At 39.5% G+C, this 18,304-nt stretch overlaps 3 pseudogenes; all 3 read right to left on the bottom strand.

The window, feature by feature from the left end:
- Positions 1–225: 225 nt before the first annotated feature.
- Positions 226–4,978, bottom strand: LOC127336617 (homeobox-leucine zipper protein TF1-like; annotated as a pseudogene).
- A 930-nt stretch (positions 4,979–5,908) lies between these two features.
- On the bottom strand, positions 5,909–14,233 carry LOC139830078 (homeobox-leucine zipper protein TF1-like; annotated as a pseudogene).
- A 1,804-nt stretch (positions 14,234–16,037) lies between these two features.
- LOC139830102 (homeobox-leucine zipper protein TF1-like) lies at positions 16,038–18,038 on the bottom strand (annotated as a pseudogene).
- Between the last annotated feature and the right edge of the window lie 266 nt (positions 18,039–18,304).

The raw sequence follows: 18,304 nt of genomic DNA, 5'->3' as shown, positions 1-18,304 counted from the left end.
AACAGCAAATTATGATATAAAATAGTGATGCAAATTGGACGTATCATAAGCCGCCGACTAGGGTTTATCAGATTATAAGATAACCCACGGCGTTTGTAAACACTCCCCGATATAGTGAAGTTTTGCTTGCTGGCGCCCGTGGTTTTTCCCCTTATGTGTTGGAAGGGGTTTTCCACGTTAAATCTTATGTCTCCGTTGCGCTTTTTCCTTTATCGTTCTTCGTTATTATTTGCTTGTCGCTTTCATAACACGGGCGAGCTTCAGCAGAATCTGGAACCCCACGGTTACAAGAGTTTCTCCATCGTCGCCTAGACCAATGCCACCCTGGGTAGACCCGATGGCAGGGAGGAGGGAGAAGCCGGTAGGGTAGATGGATACCTTGCTCTCTGCCATATCCCCTGGACTCATGATCTTGTTCATCAGTTGGATGTCGATGGGTGAGTACACAATGAATGAGCCCGATACGTCATAGCAGCTATTCTGGAGGATCATGATGTTTTCCTTGTTTTCTCTGGTATTCTGATTAATCCCACATATATACTTTAGTTAGTGGAGTGAGATGCCAGATTACTATAAGAAACGATGGATCCTGGAGATACTGAAACTAGATGTGTTTGGTACCTTAACATGCAGAATGGAGACAGCATCATCAGCTTCTGCACTGCTGGTGACATGGACTTCCTCCCTCACGACACCACCTTTCACCAACACATCCCACTGTGTAAGGTACACATGACATGAGTACATGACTAGCTGCAGAGAATAGAGAATTGCCCGTGCCATGTGTGTGATTGGAGAGGTAGATCCGAGTATTTTCATCGGTATACCTCTGGACGCATCATGTTGTTCCTGAGATGATCAAATGTTGCCCTAAGTGGCATTGGGAGCTGGAATGATGCGCTCACAGTCACAATTGCGGTGTTGTTGCGGCCATCATTCCTCCTATGCGCGATCTTGATGTCTTGGTCCGTACCATTACCGTGCACGGTGGTCCATATGTCCTCAGGGATGGCGACAATGCTGTTGCCGTAGCTGACGAGCATGCCATTGGCTAGTTTCTTGAGGGTCTTCTTCCCCTTTGAGTTGGCTGAACAAACCAAGGAGGAAAATTTTGTTTCCGCTCTTAAAGCACTTTTGGTAACATGGAAGGTGTCAGCTTAAGCGCACGCACTACCGCGCGATGCTCATCACCCAGCGCCTAGCTCCAAACATGAGTCCACCCAGATATGGCAGGTAGAGCTCGTGAACGCCAGTATCATATACTAGAACATGTTCTATGGCAATGATCTACCGACAAGATTTATGAGAAAATAAAATATGGGTTAATTCACCTAGCTCAATATATAATGGTATCACCACATGGTAGAAATTCATTATTGTTAAGTTCTTTTATTACCATACCTTGTAGCTGTTATGCTCTAGGAGCTGAATTAGTACTCCTGAAGGCATTTTGTGGCACTTGAAGAAAGTGCCATCACTACCATACAAGGACACGTCAACAACGAGCATTTCCCGTTTTGCAGCTCCCTGCAGGACCTCACAAATGTGCATTTCCTAGATGGTACCAGTGGCGACGGGAACACTGTCTCAATTGTCATCTGTTGTTTTCAAGCAAACAAAAGATGAGAATTAACAAATGAAAACTTATTTCACCTTAGGATAGTGCTTTTTTTCATTAATAAATTTTTGTTTTGTGTTTGGACAAGATCTTGGCACTCACACAAAAACACTTTTCTGTTGAACCCATAGAGAAATAACGTCGTTGTAGCCTGCATTAGTAGGCCACTTGTAAGCCTTAATGGTTTTTGCACTGGATATAATTCCAGGACAGAGAGATGCATAGCACTCCTGCAATCATTTGACATTAGGATCAGATTGTGATTTTAAATAACATCAATTGCATCATTAGAATTAAAATTATGAAGTTTCTTTGGTTGAGAATGAATAACTAGCTTTTTAAAATATGTATGCAACTTACAGAATCCATGAGATAATCCATAATATATTTGGCGCCCATCATGACCACAACGTCAGCAGGAGTGCCCTCGGTCTTGAATCCTATTATATTTGCACTATTGTCTGCACCAAATTTTGCAGCATAATCCATCTTGTTAAGTATTTCAAATGAACCACCAGGAACAGGCTGCCATAGAGGGCCATGTGCCTCGGACAAAATGAGAAACTCATCCATTGCATTCTGAGTTTGTTCAGCTATCATATGTATATCATTTTGTCTCGCAGCGACATTTTATGCAGCTGAGTCAAGTTGGAAAGACCGTCTAGAACTTGGAAGTGTTTCAGCTTGCAACAGGGAAATCTGCCAAATGAAAAATATGAGACTCGTAAGGGAAAAAATATACGACATAGGTACAATCTTCATAATACTTTGTAAATCTACTCCTTCCATTCCGGTTTATAGCGCCTACGTGTATCCCTAGCATCAATTTGACCAATATAATATAAATTGTACATCCCAAAAATTGTATTACGAAGTAGAACAAATAAATTTTCTAATGATATATGTTTTGTAATATATATCTTGTACTAGTTTTGTAAAATTTATGGCATGGTGATACACACATGACCTTTAAATCGGGATAGAGGGAGTAGTTATGTTTTTGAGTTATTGAACTTGAAACATATTCATCCAAATGTAAGATTACTGAAACTTAATCAAAAATGCCTGAGAGGCTTTTCTATATTCTGTACCTCTAGCTTCAGCCATTTATTTTGATCTTTCAGCCTTTGCATATCTGGAGGGAGCTGGTTCTGTGGCGGTGGAGCGCAAATGGGGCAAAACATAGTCCTCTGAGCTTGCTTAAGCTTCTTGTTTTCATCACTCAACATTACATTCTCCACTTTCAACCTATAGATCTCTTCTTTTTCATTCAGATTCTGCAATTTGTATCACGGAACAATGTAATAATAGTTTATGGATGGCGAGGTAGATGACAACAAACTGTATAATTGAGATTCTGCAAGTTAAAGTTGTTAGACCAGACCTTGATTTGTGTTACCTTGTTCTAAAACAAAAACTTCACTTGTTGTGCTGTAAGACCCGTTGTCTCCCTCCTTTGATATTCATTTGGGTGTGTGCAGATGCTAAAAAATCTGTTCATTCAAGTGCGAATAATGGCAATTGGCAAGTCGTTAAATTCTTGAAACAAACTCAAGAAGTTTGCAGTTGTGTAATTTTTTATCGTTTTCACATTTTTCTCAAATAGCCCATTTCACTTTGTATAAGTACCATAGATAGTAACATCACATATTTCAAGACATATTGGTGACATGGCATGACAACAAATAAAGAAAGAGATTGAGGTGGTAACTAACTATGTTATCGGAACATCACACTTTACAAGACAAGATGAGTCTACAACCTAATTAATATGGCCTTACATAATACCACACATATGTTACTACCTCTAGTAACATAGAGTAGTAACATGTGCATGTTACTACTCTACGTTACTCCCCACGATGACTAGTCTAAGAAAAAAAATGTGATGGGTATTTACATGATCACACATATGATATGATGCAATTCATTTCAACCAAATTTCTTGAATTTAAAAGCAAAATATTGGTGATATAAATGTTTGCACTTGTAAAAGAACAAGAGAAATATCGATTCGAAAACAAGTAGGATCCGTACCCTTGAAGTATCTTTGAAGTATCTGGTTCTGCTAGAAAGTTAGCCTATGCAGACCCTTCTTCCTTGGTTTTGGGCCTTCAACTACATTATGATCATTAGTGGGATCTCCCCACGTATGTTTATGTTGTTAGACGATATATCAAAGTTGAAATTATTATTATACATTCCATCTAATTCTCCAAAGTAATCATCGAAGGTTTGTTGATCCTCTTCATGTAATTGACCACTCTGTGCGCGTGGCGTGCTAGCCTTATATAAAAAAATGGTAATTCCACTTTTAGATTCATACTCTATTCTAAAAGTTTATAGCTCAACGACTAAGAAACTTACTCTAGCAAGTTGAGTTTAGTTGAGTTTATTTTATTCAATAATGGAAAGGTTAAAACATCCTTCTATATTATTGACTATTAGAGGTTACAAAGTCCCATATTAATCGGACACATATAAGAATTTGCAAATAGTGCTTCTTTGTGTTTCAAACATATGATATAGATTCACTATCCACCCACTCATTTTGTTCCCTTAATATTTTTCAAACATATGATATAGATTCCCAATTTTTCTAGGTATTTTTTGCAATTTAATTCCTATTTGCACTTACGAGTAATTGATTTATTTTGATATTATATAATGCAAACAGTTTATTATTTTTGTCTGGCTTTGCGCTGGTCCCACAAATGTAAACTCAGCTCAAATTAATCAGGGGCAGCATAACTTCGAAATTAAATAGTGCATACAGTCTAGTATTATTTTGTCTTCCTTTGTGTTGGTCCCACAAATTTAACCTCAGCCTGGACTACTTAACAAAGCGACATGTATATGCATGTGACATAGTAACTTGGATGATTGGATATTACATGGAGAATTTCATGTAGAAACACACAGGTAACAAATAATAGTAGCCTTATAAAAAAATCAGCAAGATAAACTTCAACATCTCTACAAGTAGCACATATTCAACCTTTGATGGTGCTCACAAAGGAAAGTCATGGCAACGAAATCAATATATACAAGTGCTTATGTGTTCATAGTTTGTTATCCCTCTTCTAAGAATAACACTTGTTAAAAACACATTGGAGCATCAAGGAACAAAACAAAAAAAAAACTTCCTAAATTATAATCACTGCCTGGACTTGCTCTTGCTTTACGCGGTGCCCACCTGTCGCGGCCATCCGATAGAAATCACGCGGTGCGATGGCTTTTTTAGTGTTCCCACGCGCATGCACATGTGCAGAACGAATAAAGCGTAGTGCTCTCATTTCGTCCACTCCGTTGATATCCCTTTATCTACCCATCGTGAGGGGTGGCCATGGCGTTGACCATGGCCACAAGCTGTCTCAAACAAAAATAATTAGCGGCAGCAAAACTCTCTCTCAGGATGGCCGCCACCTAATAATTGGTTGTGTCAGCGCCCTCTCCGACCGCCGCGCTCTGGCCCGCTTTTGCTCCTGCCCTATGCCTCCTCCCCACCCTCATCGACCAGAATCTAGATAGGTGGTCGTGGTGCCCGTGCCCGCACTCCAGAGGAGAAGGGCGGCGGCCATGGCATTGCTGGTGGTTCGGGATGAGGCGCAATCGCACGTCGAGGTGAAGGGAAATATTCGGTAACATGTCACTATCAGCTCCTAGGCCCACTTTCTATTGTGGGAATTCAATTCCAACAAGGGGAGCACCACGGTAGACTATCAAGTGCTAGGGAACTGTGTAGCATCATCCAAAAAACTTTCAACTAGGTACTGCTAGAGATGAGGAAAAATGTATATACCTGTTGTCTTCTACGCCCACCACCAGCAGCGTCGGACATCGCCATGAAAGATTCGATGCCCCGACCAGGTTGATCCTCCACGCTTGAAACGAAGATACGCCCTGTATGTCTCCTACCCTCGGGTACGGTGTATTGTCATGTCATTTTCTCCTTTCCTTTGTCTCATTTTATATCCGCTTCCTCTCGACTTACCCTTGCCTTCTAGATATTGCACGCTAATTATTTTTTGTTGGCTTCAGAAAATTAATTGTAATGGCTGTCAGATATATATAGGAAAATATAGTAATTCACTGATCCTATACGCTGAAGATATGAATATCTTTTTTGTCATCATTGTACACTAAATAAATATGCTCAAAATTAGCATATCTTGCATGACGAAGATAGTTTATGGAGTACAATTAATACCACCAAATAAGCCATTTCCACGTGGAAATTAATTTACCAAGGATAAATGAGTGGAGTAAGAAAATTAAAGAAGAAAGAAATTAGGTCAGGTTATGAGATTTTATGGACTTAGAAGATATATTGCACAAAATCAATACAAATATGTTTAATTTAATTCATGCGCATACATTTGACCTTCAACATATTGCGTATAAATGTATATTGATCTCGTGGAATCATATAACTAGGGAATGATTATTAGTTCCCCTTGAAAAATATAATTCTATCCATTTTTTGCAAGAGAAAGTCTTGTACATGAATCAGGTATCATGATTATAACCCTTGTGCTCATTTTTACACTCACGAGTGTTTCTAATTGGAAAATGTGTGTCCATCACTCCATGTATTGTATTGGGGTCATATTACAAAACAAGATCAATAGGATATTCCATAATTAAAATAACATCGAAATAAAAGGGACTCTTTTCCTCTCTCAAGCTCTCCGCTCCCACTCTTTTCAGGTCTCTCCAGATCTGGGCCGCTCGGCCCTCCCTCTCTTCTCCTGCGTGAGCCGACGTTGAGGCGGGCGGGGGACCCTCCCCTGTGCAGTAGTAGTTTAGCTGTAGGAGTCTTTGGTTAGGATTCATTCTAGTTTTGCCTCCATGGAGTATGGCGTCATGCCGATGTGGGGGACTTGGCCACCGGTGCATGCGAGCTGCACCTGGTGGCCGGTGGCTGTTTCTCTCCTTCTCATGGAGCTCCGGTGGTTGGAGCCGCAGGTGAGCGGGGATGGGCTTCTCACCGTCCCAATGAATAAGCTCGAGGTAGTTGCTGGTGATGATGAAGTTGGTCTTGTTGTTCTTAATGTCTGCTACAATCATCAAAGAGGTGGGGGAGTGGACCAGAAGGGCGACGTTCTGATTTCTTCTCATCGATGGGGATTGCTGCTGCATATTGCGGAGACTCTCACGGTGGCGATCTAGAGCCGTTGTTATCCTCAGCCATGGTGGCTACTCGATCCGCGCCGCGGTCCTGCAGGTTCCGTAGCTTCTATAACCTCTAGGCCGGTGGGCCAAGAAGGAGGACTTTTCGCGACTCCGTCATGGCGCTCCATCGTCACGCCTTCGCCAAGTGGTCTCGTCCCCGGCGTCGGTGATGTCGGCCGTGATGCCGTGTTCCACGTCAAGATGCGGTGGAGAAGGACTCAAGGACTTGGTTGCTTTCTCTTGTTTTGTTTTGGGGTCCTTTGTGTAAAAGTGCAGGTCATGGTTGTATTTTATTTTTTGTTTTGGATGTTGCAGCAATTTGTAATCCCACTGCAAGCAGCATCTGGGATCTTCTGGTCCAGATCAATGTTCAAAGAAATATAGGCTATTCCATATTTACTCTACGAGGCTCAAATTTTTCGTATTGTTTAGGTATAGATCGACATAAGGTGAATGCACAATATAGCATTCGAGATAACGGCACCACATATTTATATACTTTAAGCTACATACTAATCATAGAAAACACTATTGTGCTAACAATGTATATAAGGAATATTTCATTGAATAAATGTGGAGTTCCTTCCTCATACCATGAATAGGGGTTGGGTGAAAAGCTCGAAGCTCGTCGAGCTTAACAACACTCATTTACTCAACCCATTTTGCTTGGCTTGTTTTCGAACGAACTCAGTTTAGCAACATTTTTTGATTTTTAACGCTAACAAGTTAAGTGGGCAAGATGGTGAGTCTTGCGAGCTACTCGCTAAGTTTGCTATGTTGGAGCCCATGTTATGGAGGGTGGTGTAAATAGCCCAATATGGTCCAAGCCCAGCTGAGACCCTGCCATAAAGACGTATAGGAGCGACCAGGCGAGAGTGAAATCGCCGAATTACCTCCATCGCATCTCCTCAACTCGCGTCTTAATATGCTTAATGAGCATCACAAGCACTTTCGAGCATATAATCATATAAACCGATCTTCATTTTATGTTTGTTAATGATAATGAGCTTAACGAGATAAGCCCTTTAACGATCATTAGTGTTAATCCAAGCCTTAACGAGATAATTAGCTTGTTAGTCCAGCCCTAATCGCACCATGAGGCTAAGATTTTCCATAATGATTTTTAAGATTGTGATAGCACAGCGATGATAGATTTGGGCTGGGCCGCTAGAGGGGCTGGCTCATTGACTCAAACTTGTAGGTTAGAATAGTACGACTGTATCAGGCGCGGCAACCGATTTGGGCCGGTGTGGGCGCGGTTGGTAGGAGGGGTTGCAGACAGTATAAGTTTTGGTAGGGGGCAGGGTGGGCTCAAGAGGGGACATGAGTGGTGGGCTATGAAAGGAAAGATGACTACCAAAGCAAGTGATGCTCTTCAATTGTGTTGTTTTGTTGAACTGTAGTCACTATACCATATTTTCTTATACTTGGGCTTATTATTAAGGCAGCAATGCAAAGTGATCGTACTAGCTAGGGTACGAAGTAAAAAAATGCAGTTATCTTGAAAATATCAATTCAAAAATATATAGTATGATCACACATATTTACATATAATAATATAACAGCTTGGTAGGCTAATAGACGATGGTGGCAAGTTTTTGATAAGCGGCAAGAAAATGCCCAACTATACTAGTACTATGCTGCAAAAGCAAGCATGTCGTATGTTTTATAATTTTATGTTAGGTATGTCATGTTTACTTGTATAAATGCACAAATATTTGTTTTTCTTTACTTTACGGACTAATATATGCCGACGTGTATGTGCTTAAAGCTGGGCTCACACTATATACTGTCTCTAGGAGTTAATTAGTTTTTGCATTTAGACGAATTATGGGATAGTATACTATAGTTATATAACACATGAAGAAAGTTATCATTAATATTTTCAACAAAGTTGATCATTTTATTGTATTTCATCTCATTGTCAATAGTTTAAAAGAAAGCAGCAACAAGAAATACTCCCTCCGTTCAGGTTAAGCTTAAACGCACGCACTGCCGCGCGATGCTCATCACCCAGCGCCTAGCTCCAAACATGAGTCCACCCAAACATGGCTGGTAGAGCTCGTGAACGCTAGTATCATATACTAGAACATGTTCTATGGCAATGATCTTCCGACAAGATTTATAAGAAAATAAAATATGGGTTAATTCACCTAGCTCAATATATAATGGTATCACCACATGGTAGAAATTCATCATTGTTCCGTTCTTTTATTACCATACCTTGCAGCTATTACGCTCTAGGGTCTTAATTAGTACTCCTGAAGGCATTTTGCGGTACTTGAAGAAAGTGCCATCACTACCATACAGGGACACGTCAACAACGAGCATTGTCCCATTTTGCAGCTCCCTGCAAGACCTCACAAATGCGCATTTCCTAGATGGTACCAGGGGCGACGGGAAGACTGTCTCAATTGTCATCTGTTGTTTTCAAGCAAACAAAAGATGCGAATTAACAAATAAAAACTTATTTCACCTTAGGATAGTGCTTTTTTCATTAATAAATTTTTGTTTTGTTTTTGGACAAGATCTTGGCACTCACACAAAAACACTTCTATGTTGAACCCATAGAGAAATAAGATATACATACCAACCGCGAAGCGCCATTGTAGCCTGCATTAGTAGGCCACTTGTAAGCCTTAATGGTTTTTGCACTGGATATAAATTCAGGGACAGAGAGATGTATAGCACTCCTGCAATCATTTGACATTAGGATCAGATTGTGATTTGAAATAACATCAATTGCATCATTAGAATTGAAATTATGAAGTTTTTTGGTTGAGAATGAATAACCAGCTTTTTAAAATATGTATGCAACTTACAGAATCCATGAGATAATCCATAATATATTTGGCGCCCAACATGACCACAACGTCAGCAGGAGTGGCCTCATTCTTGAATCCTATTATATTTGCACTATTGTCTGCACCAAAATTTGCAACATAAGGCATCTTGTTCAGTATTTCAAATGAACCACCAGGAACAAGCTCCCATAGAGGGCCATGTGCCTCGGACAAAATGAAAAACTCGTCCATTGCATTCTGAGTTTATTCAGCTATCATCTGTATGTCATTTTGTCTCGCAGCGACATTTTCCATAGCTGAGTCAAGTTGGAAAGACTGTCTAGAACTTGGAAGTGTTTCAGCTTGCAACAGGGAAATCTGCGAAATGAAAAATACGAGACTCGTAAGGGAAAAAATATACGACATCGGTACAATCTTCATAATACTTTGTAAATCTACTCCTTCCATTCCGGTTTATAGCGCCTACGCGTATCCCTGCATCAATTTGACCAATATAATATAAATTGTACATCCCAAAAATTGTATTACGAAGTAGAACAAATATATTTCCTAATGATATATGTTTTGTAATATATATCTTGTACTAGTTTGGTAAAATTTATGGCATGGTGATACGCACATGAACATTAAATCAGGACAGAGGGAGTAGTTGTGTTTTTGAGTTATTGAACTTGAAACATATTCATGAAAATGTAAGATTACTGAAACTTAATCGAAAATGCCTGAGAGGCTTTTCTATATTCTGTACCTCTAGCTTCAGCCAGTTATTTTGCTCTTTCAGCCTTTGCATATCTGGAGGGAGCTGGTTCTGTGGCGGTGGAGCGCAAACGAGGCAAAACATATTCCTCTGAGCTTGCTTAAGCTTCTTGTTTTCATCACTCAGCATTACATTCTCCACTTTCAACCTATAGATCTCTTCTTTTTCATTCAGATTCTGCAATTTGTGTCACAGGACAATGTAATATAGCTGATGGATGGCGAGGTAGATGACAACAAACTGTATAATTGAGATTCTGCAAGTTAAAGTTTTTAGACCAGACCTTGATTTGTGTTATCTTGTTCTGAAACCAAAACTTCACTTGTTGTGCTGTAAGACCCGTTGTCTCACTCAACTCCCTGCTTTGATATTCATTTGGGTGTGTGTACATGCTAAAAAATATATTCATTCAAGTGAGAAATAATGGCAATTGGCAAGTCGTTAAATTCTTGTAACAAACTCAAGACGTGTGCAGTTGTGTAAATTTTTATCGTTTTCACATTTTTCTCAAATAGCACATTTCACTGTGTATAGGTAAATCAATATATTAAGATTACTCATAGTGGGGTAACATAGGTAGTAACATCACACATATCAAGACATATTGGTGACATGGCATGACAACAAATAAAGAAAGAGATTGAGGTTGTAACTAACTATGTTACCGACCATCACACTTTTAAAGACAAGATGAGTTTAGAACCTAATTAATATGGCCTTACATAATCCCACACATATGTTACTACCTCTAGTAACATAGAGTAGTAACATGTGCATGTTACTACTCCACGTTACTCCCCACTATGACTAGTCTAAGAAAAAAACATGGGAAGGGTATTTACATGATCACATATATGATATGATGCAATTCATTTCAACCAAATTTCTTGAATTTAAAAGAAAAATATTGGTGATATAAATGTTTGCAGTTGTAAAAGAACAAGAGAAATATCGATTTGAAACCAAGTAGGATCCGTACCCTTGAAGTATCTGGGTCTGCTGGAAAGTTAGCCTATGCAGACCCTTCTTCCCTGGTTTTGGGCGTTGAACTACATTTTGATCATTAGTGGGATCTCCCCACGTATGTTTATGTTGTTAGACGATATGTCAAAGTCGAAATTATTATTATACATTCCATCTAATTCTCAAAAGTAATCATCGAAGGTTTGTTGATCCTCTTCATGTAATTGACCACTCTGTGCCCGTGGCGTGCTAGCCAGATATAAAAAATGGTAGTTCCACTTTTAGATTCATACTCTATTCTAAAATTTTATAGCTCAACAACTAAGAAACTTACTCTAGCAAGTTGAGTTTAGTTGAGTTTATTTTATTCAATAATGGGAAGGTTAAAACAGCCTTCTATATTATTGACTATTAGAGGTTACAAAGTCCCATATTAATCGGACACGTATGAGAATTTAGTAAATAGTGCTTCTTAGTGTTTCAAACATATGATATAGATTCACTATTCACCCACTCATTTTGTTCCCTTAATATTTTCAAACATATGATATAGATTCCCAATTTTTCTAGGCATTTTTTACAATTTAGTTCCTATTTGCACTTACGAGTAATTGATTTATTTTGATATTAAATAATGCAAACAGTTTATTATTTTGTCTGGCTTTGCGCTGGTCCCACAAATGTAAGCTCAGATCAAATTAATCAGGGGTAGTATAACTTCGAAATTAAATAGTGCATACAGTCTAGTATTATTTTGTCTTCCTTTGTGTTGGTCCCACATATTTAACCTCAGCTTGGACTACTTAATGAAGCGACATGTATATGCATGTGACATAGTAACTTGGATGATTGGATATTACATGGAGAATTTCATGTAGAAACACACATGTAACAAATGATAGTAGCCTAATAAAGAAAATCAGCAAGATATACTTCAACATCTCTACAAGTAGCACATATTCAACTTTGATGGTGCTCACAAAGGAAAGTCATGGCAACGAAATCAATATATACAAGTGCTTATGTGTTCATAGTTTGTTATCCTTCTTCTAAGAATAACACGTGTTAAAAACACTTTGGAGCATCAAGGAACAAAACAAAAAAAACTTCCTAAATTATAATCGCTGCCCGTACTCGCTCTTGCTTTACGCGGTGCCTACCCGTTGTGGTCATCCGATAGAAATCACGCGGTGCGATGGCTCTTTTAGTGGTCCCACGCGCACGCGCACGTGCAGAACAAATAAAGCGTAGTGCTCTCTTTTCGTCCACTCCGTTGCTATCCCTTTCTCTACCCATGGAGTTGACCATGGCCACACGCTGTCTCACACAAAAATAATGAGAGGCAGTATAACTCTCGCTCAGGATGGCCGCCACCTAATAACTGGTTGTGTTGGCGCCGTCTCCGACCGCCACGCTTTTGCCTGCTTTCGCTCCTGCCCTACGCCTCCTCCCCACCCTCATCGAGAAGGATCTAGATAGGTGGTCGTGGTGCCCATGCCCGCACTCCAGAGGAGAAGGGCGGCGGCCATGGCTTTGCTGGTGGTTCGGGATGAGGCACAATCGCATGTCGAGGCGAAGGGAAATATTCGGTAACATGTCACTATCAGCTCCTGGGCCCACTTTCTATTGTGGGAAATATTCAATTCCAACAAGGGGAGCACCACGGTAGACTATCAAGTGCTAGGGCAGTGTGTAGCATCGTCCAAAAAACTTTCAACCAGGTACTGTTAGAGATGAGAAAAAAATGTATATACCGGCTGTCTTCTACGCCCACCACCAGCAGCGCCGGACATCGCCATGAAAGAATCGACGCCCTGACCAGGTTGATCCTCCACGCTTGAAACAAAGATACGCCATGTATGTCTCCTACCCTCGGGTACGGTGTATTGTCATGTCATTTTCTCCTTTCCTTTGTCTCATTTTATAGCCGCTTCCTCTCGACTTACCGTTGCCTTCTAGATATTGCACGCTAATTATTTTTTGCTGGCTTCAGAAAATTAATTGTAATGGCTGTCAGATATATATAGAAAAATATAGTAATTCATTGATCCTAGATACTCTGAATATATGCATATATTTTTTGTCATCATTGTACACTAAATAAATATGCTCAAAATTAGCATATCTTGCATGACGAAGATAGTTTATGGAGTACAATTAATTCCACCAAATAAGCCATTTCCACGTGAAAATTAATTTACCAAGGATAAATGAGTGGAGTAAGAAAATTGAAGAAGAACGAAATTAGGTCAGGTTATGAGATCTTATGGACTTAGAGGATATATTACACAAAATCAATACACATATGTTTAATTAAATTCATGAGCATACATTTGACCTTCAACATAATGCACATAAATGTATATTAATCTCGTAGAATCTTATAATTAGGGAATGATTATGAGTTCCCCTTGAAAAATATAATTCCATCCATTTTTGCAACAGAAAGTCTTGTACATGAATCATGTATCATGATTATAACCCTTGTGTTCATTTTTACACTCACGAGTGTTTCTAAGTGGAAAATGTGTGTCCATCAGTCCATGTATTGTATTGGAGTCATATTACAAAACAAGATCAATAGGATATTCCATAATTGAAACAAAATCGAAATAAAAGGGACCTCTCTTTTCCTCTCTCGAGCTCTCCGCTCCCTCTCTCTTCAGGTTGCTCCAGATCTGGGCTGCTCGGCCCCTCCCTCTCTTCTCCGGCGTGAGCCGGCGTTGAGGCGGGTGGGGGACCCTCCCCTGTACAGTAGCAGTTTAGCTATAGGAGTCTTTGGTTAGCTTTCATCCTGGTTTTGCCTCCATGGCGTATGGCATCATGCCGATGTGGGGGACTTGGTCACCGGTGCATGCGAGCTGCACCTGGTGGCAGGTGGTTGTTTCTCTCCTTCTCATGGAGCTCCATCGTCATGCCTTCGCCAAGTGGTCTCGTCTCCGGCGTCTGTGATGTCGGCCGTGATGCCGAGTTCCTCGTCAAGCTGCGGTGGCGAAGGACTCAAGGACTTGATTGCTTTCTCTTGTTTTGTTTTGGGGTCCTTTGTGTAAAAGTTCAGGTCATGGTTGTATTTTATTTTTTGTTTTGGATGTTGCTGCAATTTGTAAGGCACCGCTTTAATATAAGCAGCATTTGGGACCCCTTCTGGTCCCAATCCTTGTTCAAAACAAATATAGGATATTCCATATTTAATCTACGAGGCTCAAATTTTTCGTATTGTTTAGGTATAGATCGACATAAGGTAAATGCACAATATAGCATTCGAGATAACGACACCACATATTTATATACTTTAAGCTACATACTAATTAATCTTCGAAAACACTATTATGCTAACACTGTATATAAGGAATATTTCATTGAATAAATGTGGAGTTCCTTCCTCATACCATGAATAGGGGTTGGGTGAAAAGCTCGAAGCTCGTCGATCTTAACAACGCTCGTTTACTCAACCCATTTTGCTTGGCTTGTTTTAGAACGAACTCAGTTTAGCAACATTTTTTTGCTTGTTAACGCTAACAAGTTAAGTGGGCAAGATGGTGAGTCTTGTGAGCTACTCGCTAAGTTTGCTATGTTGGAGCCCATGTTATGGAGGGCGGTGTAAATAGCCCAATCTGGCCCAAGCCCAGCTGAGACCCTGCCATAAAGATGTATAGGAGTGAAATCGCCGAATTACCTCGACCTCATCTCGTCAACTCGCGTCTTAATGTGCTTAATGAGCATCACAAGCGCTTTTGAGCATATAACCATATAAACCGATCTTCATTTTATGTTGTTAATGATAATGAACTTAACGAGACAAGCCCCTTAACGATCATGAGTGTTCATCCAAGAATTAACGAGCTAATTAGCTTGTTAGGTCAGCCCTAATCGCACCATGAGGCTAAGATTTTCCATAATGATTTTTAAGATTGTGATAGCACAACGATGATAGAGTTGGGATGGGCCGCTAGAGGGGCTGGCTCATTGACTCAAACTTGTAGGTAAGAATAGTACGACTGTATCAGGCGCGGTAACCGAGTTGGGCCGGTGTGGGGTACGGTTGGTAGGAGGGGTTGCGGAAAGTATAAGTTTTGGTAGGGGCAGGGTGGGCTCAAGAGGGGACAAGAGTGGTGGGCTATGAAAGGAAAGATGGCTACCAAAGCAAGTGATGCTCTTCAATTGTTTTGTTTCGTTGAACTGTAGTCACTATACCACATTTTCTTATATTTAAGTTTATTATTAAGGCAGAAATGCAAAGTGATCGTACTAGCTAGGGTACGAAGTAAAAAAAATGCAGTTATCTTGCAAATATCAATTCAAAAATATAGTATGATCACACATATTTACATATAATAATATAACAGCTTGGTAGGCTAATAGAGCGATGGTGGTAAGTTTTTGGATAGGCGGCAAGAAAATGCCCAACTATACTAGTACTATGCTGCAAAAGCAAGCATGTCGTATGTTTTATAATTTTATGTTAGGTATATCATGTTTACTTTACTTTACGGACTAATATATGCCAACGTGTATGTGCTTAAAGCTGGGCTCAAACGATATATTATCTCTAGGAGTTAATTAGCTTTTGCATTTAGACGAATTATGGGATAGCATACTATATATATAACATGTGAAGAAAGTTATCATTAATATTTTCAACAAAGTTGATCATTTTGTTGTATTTCATCTCATTGTCAACAGTTTAAAAGAAAGCAGTAACAAGAAATACTCCCTCCGTTCAGGTTAAGCATAAACGCACGCACTGCCACGCGATGCTCATCACCCAGCGCCTAGATCCAAACATGAGTCCACCCAAACATGGCTGGTAGAGCTCGTGAACGCCAGTATCATATACTAGAACATGTTCTATGGCAATGATCTGACGACAAGATTTATGAGAAAATAAAATATGGGTTAATTCACCTTGCTTAATATATAATGGTATCACCACATAGTAGAAATTCATCATTGTTCAGTTCTTTTAGTACCATACCTTGCAGCTGTTACACTCTAGGGGCTGAATTAGTACTCCTGAAGGCATTTTGCGGCACTTGAAGAAAGTGCAATCACTACCATACAGGGACACGTCAACAACGAGCATTTCCCGTTTTGCAGCTCCCTGCAGGACCTCACAAATGCACATTTCCTAGATGGTACCAGGGCGACGGGAACACTGTCTCAATTGTCATCTGTTGTTTTCAAGCAAACAAAAGATGGGAATTAACAAATAAAAACTTATTTCACCTTAGGATAGTGCTATTTTTCATTAATAAATTATTGATTTGTGTTTGGACAAGATCTTGGCACTCACACAAAAACACTTCTCTGTTGAACACATAGAGAAATAAGGTATACATACCAACCGCGAAGAGCCGTTGTAGCCTGCATTAGTAGGCCTAACCCTTAATGGTTTTTGCACCGGATATAATTCTAGGACAGAGAGATGCATAGCAGTCCTGCAATCATTTGACATTAGGATCAGATTGTGATTTGAAATAACATCAATTGCATCATTAGAATTTAAATTATGAAGTTTTTTTGGTTGAGAATGAATAACTAGATTTTTAAAATATGTATGCAACTTACAGAATCCATGAAATAATCCATAATATATTTGGCACCCATCATGACCACAATGTCAGCAGGAGTGGCCTCGGTCTTGAATCCTATTATATTTGCACTATTGTCTGCACCAAATTTTGCAGCATAAGCCATCTTGTTCGGTATTTCAAATGAACCACCAGGAACAGGCTGCCATAGAGGGCCATGTGCCTCGGACAAAATGACAAACTTGTCCATTGCATTCTGAGTTTGTTCAGCTATCATATGTATGTCATTTTGTCTCGCAGCGATATTTTCTGCAGCTGAGTCAAGTTTGAAAGACTGTTTAGAACTTGGAGGTGTTTCAGCTTGCAACAGGAAAATCTGCCAAATGAAAAATACGAGACTCGTAAGGGAAAAAATATATGACATCGGTACAATCTTCATAATACTTTGTAAATCTACTCCTTCCATTCCGGTTTATAGCGCCTACGCGTATCCCTAACTTCAATTTAACCAATATAATATAAATTGTACATCCCAAAAATTGTATTACAAAGTAGAACAAATAAATTTCCTAATGATATATGTTTTGTAATATATATCTTGTACTAGTTTGGTAAAAAATTATGGCATGGTGATACGCTCATGCCCTTTAAATCGGGATAGAGGGAGTAGTTGTGTTTTTGAGTTATTGAACTTGCAACATATTCGTCCAAATGTAAGATTATTACTGAAACTTAATCGAAAATGCCTAAGAGGCTTTTCTATATTCTGTATGTCTAGCTTCAGCCAGTTATTTTGCTCTTTCAGCCTTTGCATATCTGGAGGGAGTTGGTTCTGTGCCGGTGGAGCGCAAACGGGGCAAAACATAGTCCTCTGAGCTTGCTTAAGCTTCTTGTTTTCATCACTCAGCATTACATTCTCCACTTTCAACCTATAGATCTCTTCTTTTTATTCAGATGCTGCAATTTGTGTCACGGAACAATGTAATAATAGCTGATGGATGGCGAGGTAGATGACAACAAACTGTATAATTGAGATTCTGCAAGTTAAAGTTTTTAGACCAGACCTTTATTTGTGTTATCTTGTTCTGAAACCAAAACTTCACTTGTTGTGCTGTAAGACCCATTGTCTCACTCAGCTCCTTCCTTTGATATTCATTTGGGTGTGTGCACATGCTAAAAAATATATTCATTCAAGTGAGAAATAATGGCAATTGGCAAGTCGTTAAATTCTTGTAACAAACTCAAGATGTGTGCAGTTGTGTAAATTTTTATCGTTTTCACATTTTTCTCAAATAGCCCATTTCACTGTGTATAGGTAAATCAGTATATTAAGATTACCCATAGTGGGGTAACATAGGTAGTAACATCACATATTTCAAGACATATTGGTGACATGGCATGACAACAAATAAAGAAATAGATTGAGGTGGTAACTAACTATGTTACCAAACATCAC

Source organism: Lolium perenne, chromosome 3 (assembly GCF_019359855.2).
Source record: "Lolium perenne isolate Kyuss_39 chromosome 3, Kyuss_2.0, whole genome shotgun sequence".
Taxonomy (NCBI): Eukaryota; Viridiplantae; Streptophyta; class Magnoliopsida; order Poales; family Poaceae; genus Lolium; species Lolium perenne.
This window is presented reverse-complemented; position numbering and strand designations above follow the sequence as displayed.